Here is a 5,307-nt window from a genome sequence, read left to right as displayed (position 1 = left end):
TCAATTATTGTGATTTATTTCTTATACTACATTGAAATCAATGTTAAATGGAAAATGTATATTTTTAGAAATATTTTTAGCTCACCTGAGCTGAAAGCTCAAGTGAACTTTTCTTATCACAATCAACATCTTCTTCAGAACCACTGGGGTAATTTTAAACAAACATGGCACAAAGCATCCTTAGGCAAAGGGGATTTAAAGTTGTGAAAATAAGGACCACATCTTTTTCAAGGGAAGGTAATTGGGAATTACATGCATTAAATATTTGTTGAGATTTTTCAAAAATATTCTTAATAGCCATTTGGCCATATTAATGAGCTGAAACTTATGTAAAAGCTTCCTCAGCTATTGAGATTCAAAGTTGTGAAAATCATGACCCCCAGGGGTAGGGTGGGGCAACAATGGGGGGGGGGTCAAATTTTTACAAAAGAATATATAGAATAATTATTTTAAAATCTTCTTTGAAAGCCAGGAAAGCTGAAACTTATAAATGTGGAAGCAAGTTTACCTAGTGTAGTTTCAAAGACCCCAAGGGGTAGGGTGGGGCAACAATGGGGGGGGGGGGGGTTGTTCGATTTTTTACAAATGAATATAAAGAGTTAATAATATTTAAAAATCTTCTTTTCAGAAACTAATTGGCAAGGAAAGCTGAAACTTTGTGGAAGCATCCTTAGTTAGTTTAAATTCAAAGTTGTGAAAATCATGACCCCCAGGGGTAGGGTTGTGCGACAATGAGGGGATGGGGGGTCGAATTTTTATATAGGAATATAAAGAGTAAATATTTTAAAAAATTTCTTCTCAGAAACCAGTCAGTCAGGAAAGCTGAAACTTGTGTGGAAGCATCCTCAGAATACATGTTGATTCAAGTTTCTTCAAATCATGACCCCCAGTGGTAGGCAGGGGCCACACTGGGGGTCGAATTTATATAGGAATGGATAGAGAAAAATCTTTAAAAACCTTCTTTCCATAAACTGATTGGCCAGAAAACTGAAACTTATGTGGAAGTTAGGTAGATACAAGTTTGTTCAAATGATGATCCCCGGGGGGTAGGATAGGGTACGTTACAACGTGAAGTGGGGGGGGGGGCATTTTTACATAGGAATATATCGAGAAAAAAACTTTAAAAATCATCTTTAAAAACCATTTGTGCAGAAAAGCTGGAACCGTAGTAAATTTTATACTACATTTTTTATAAACTATAAACTCATTTAACTCCTTCAAATTAAGAATCATTCTAAATGTATTGTCAGCCTTAGGAGGAAGAAATACCGTTGAAATAAACTGATCATCACACGGTATTTATAGCTTTCCGAATTACACCGTTGTCTTTCAATTTTTGAATTTCACAATCCAAATACACTGCTTATGTACTATTCACAAAAGTTTTTCTTACACAGTATTGAGAAGGAACAGATATAAACATAAACTGTATCCAGACCTAATAACTAGAGTGACATTGCCATGTTATCTCTTTCCAATTCGAGAAAAAATTGTTGTAGTCTGCCAGCAATTAACAAGTTAGAAAGAATAATCTTACTGTGACCAGGCTACGCTCAGGTCACAGTAAGAATTCGTCCCATATACTTGCAATGTAGCAGCCGCGAAGCGGATCAGCTTCGCGTCGATTTTAAGTCTGTTAAAAATATTCTGCATGGGAAAAACACATTTTTACACATCACAAACCTTTATGAACATGCATATGTGGTTTAATCCACAAAATATCCATTTATTGAGTCGTACCAAGGCATTTTGTTGATATACACGTTTGAATTTGCCTGCCATTTTTGTCGAAATCGCACTCGGAAAGTCTCGGATTTTATCATTAACATGGCGACCATAAACAGCAAATTTTCAAACGTGATGTTAAAAGTGGCAGTGATTTCGTTGCAAAAACAGTTAATCTGATAATATGGGATTATAAGAAAGCAACAATGTAGATATTTGAAACCAATCATATGAAAATTTAGGCCAGATATAGTGCAATATAATTTTTTTATTTGCTACGAAGGGAGTATATGGGACGAATTCTATCGTTAAACCGGGTCCGTAGGACATCTGTCATTTTAACGATAGAACATTCTATCTATGAACAAGTCACTAGTAACTGCTGGATATTTATCACCAACCTGATTTTATGACGCCGATAGTTTTGGTTCCGGTTCCTTCGGTAGGGGCGAAAGGTTTCGCGGACAATCTCTCATGTTATTGCTTCCATCACTTTTTGGTGATTTTTGATAAAAATACAGACACACACACACCGATGAATAAAATGCAATTGAAATCAATAGAAGAGAAAATGTCCAAGATATCCGCATTGACACATTATCACATTATCATTTTAAATCAAAAGTTCACAGGAAGGGAATTCAAACAACTTTCTCATGGAGATTCATATTGGGAAATGTTTACATCTTTTTACCATTCGGAACTCACTCGGAATGCCTTGCACAATTTTTCAACGTTAGAGTCCGGGCTGTTTCATGGCTGATGCAATGGAAAATCACCGTAGACTTTCTATTTTGGGACAGATTACAGTTGTATGATTGACTGACATCCTACAATCTAGAGGGAAAAAACTCAAAACGATATGAGATAAACCCATTACATGTATAAAGGTATACAGAAATAAACTCATGTGTTTTGCCTATTTCAATGGACTCTATATTATTATAATGTAAGCATGTATTCAGTACTTTCATAACCTGGAGTTGTCGTTCGTTACACGAGTTATATCTCCATTAGAGCAGGTATAGCGCTGGGTAAGAAGTGTAAACATATGGTTGAAATAGACGTTTTTGTGACAATTGTGCAATTAAAAAATGCTGTAATGCTACAAAAATAAAAGGGCGATTTGACGAGCGTGTTAAATTCAACTTTGTTTGTACCATCTACCAATAATTAGGGTTTCAGGTCAAAGCGTCATTGATTGTTGTATTATCCAGATAAGTGGACAGGCAAAGCCATCACGAAGAATGAAAAATGCTTCATTTATAGTTTTGTCTGTCTAACTCTCTAAAATGAATATTTCATTCAAGGTCGAAGCACACTCCAATCATATTGCATTATACCTACGTACCTGCTCTGATCAATGGCGGAAGTTACTACATTTAGTATGAAAAAAAATTACAATAACAAACTGTCAACCGTCTCAAAAATCCATAAAACGAAATACAAATTCAAAGCAGATCGCAACACGCACGGACCTCTAAAAAGATAGAGGTAGGATCAGGTATATAACACACAGATGTTACGTACATAAGGTACGGTATCTTATGTTCTCATTCGGACTAAAATCTCACACTTTCATTGGTTTATACATGACACGTGACTGCCGAATATATCTCTATTCGTGGCTCTACCTCCCCGGGGCACCACAGGTGGGGCCAAATATGCAAAAAAGCCAAATTTTCAAAAAACCTCTTCTCTACTTCCACACATGTCAAGAAAAAACTGGTTGCATGCTTATGATGTTCATGAAGCCCTCTACCACAATTGTGAAATTCATGGCCCCTGGGTCAGGGGTTCTGGCTCTAGGGTCGGGCCAATATGGCCATATACTAGTAGTAAAAATGTTTTAAATCTTAGAAAATCTTCTTCTCTACTCCCATATACATTTGTTAAAAACTAAATGCATGATTATGATGATCATGAAGCCCTCTACCAAAATTGTGAAATTCATGGCCCCTGGGTCAGGGGTTCTAGATCTAGAGTCGGGCCAATATGGCCATATAGTAAAAATGTATTAAATCTTAGAAAATCTTCATCTCTACTCCCATATATATTTGTTAAAAACTAAATATTTACATTTGCAAATATGCTTCCTTATATGAACCTATAGAAGAGCGAAAACGTTCAATTCTGTCTGAACGTTTTCGTCGTCACAATAACTGCACGCGCTTATTGCTTGACGGTTGCAATAATGTAAACGTAAAAGCACCGTTATATTAATAATTCTGAACGGTTTGCCATTCTCAAACGTAAATATAAGTAATAAACAGCAATGTTAAAATGTTCACCGGGATATGAACTTCGGGCTTCACAGGAGTTGATCACGTGACCAACCAAGTTCATATCCCAGTGAACTTTTTAAATTGCTGTTTATTTCTTAAATTCATGATGATGATGTCCATGAAGCCCTCTACCAAAATTGTGAAATTCGTGACCCCTGTTTCAGGGGTTTAGGCTCTAGGGTGGGGCCATTATGGCCATATTGTAAAAATGTATTAAATCTATAAAAAATCTTCTTCTCTACTCCCAAAAATGTGGGCAAAAAACTGAACACATGGTTATGATGTCCACTAACTCCTCAACCTGAATTGTGAAATTCATGGCCCCTGGGTCAGGAGTTCAGGACATTGGGGGGGGGGGGGGGGGGGCAGGCAAAATGGCAATATAGTGTTAATGCATATAATGTTTTAAAATCCCCCTCTCTATTCTCACACATCTGTATGAAAAACTGACTTCATAATCAGGATTAACAGGAAGTCCTCTACTAAAATTTTAAATTTCATGTCCCCTGGAGTATGGGTTTTGACTCTAGGGCAGGGCCAAAATGGATGTATAGGTGTTAATGCATATAATGTTTAAGAATTATCTTCTTTACTCCCACACACCTGAAAGGAAAACTGAATTCATGATTTTGTAGACCGGATCTTTAAGTTTTTCGCCAAAATTATAGGTTTCATAGTTCTTTTTGAAAGATTTCAGGCAGGGAGGTCAGGTCGTCATTACAAATTTATAATTTTTCTTCTCCCTGAAACCCAATTAAATGAATATATGAGACTCCTCGACAAGTTTGTGTATGGGTTATATGCTACTCAGGTGACCGTTAAGGCCTATTGGCCTCTTGTTGTTTTATTTTGTTTTGTTTTGTTTTTGGGTTTTTTTCATGTGGTTTCGTTTAAGGGTGATGTTTTCTGTTTGTAAATTTAAACATCACCAAATGTTGTTTTTGTGGGTGTAGGAAAATTCGTATCTGTAAACTCCCGCACTGATTACCTATCTCCGATTAACTGGAACGTCTGGAAGTTACGAATACCTGCTCTAAGAGGAATATAACTTTTCAAGTTACGATAAATCTTCATGGGAGGACGTAATATGATAATGTATGATATTCCCGTTTTCATGTAAACATCTTTATTTTGTCTGCAATGGCCCTTCCAACGTTTTAGAATGACCTGGAATGTATCAAATTTTGATCTTTACTAATCTGGAATTATCCTCTCCATTAAACTACCATAATAACCGATTAATGACCATGGACTGCAAGATTAAAATTCTAATCTGAATAATTACATAGAAACGATT

Source organism: Crassostrea angulata, chromosome 7 (genome assembly GCF_025612915.1).
Source record: "Crassostrea angulata isolate pt1a10 chromosome 7, ASM2561291v2, whole genome shotgun sequence".
Taxonomy (NCBI): Eukaryota; Metazoa; Mollusca; class Bivalvia; order Ostreida; family Ostreidae; genus Magallana; species Magallana angulata.
Note: the sequence above shows the minus strand (reverse complement) of the source record.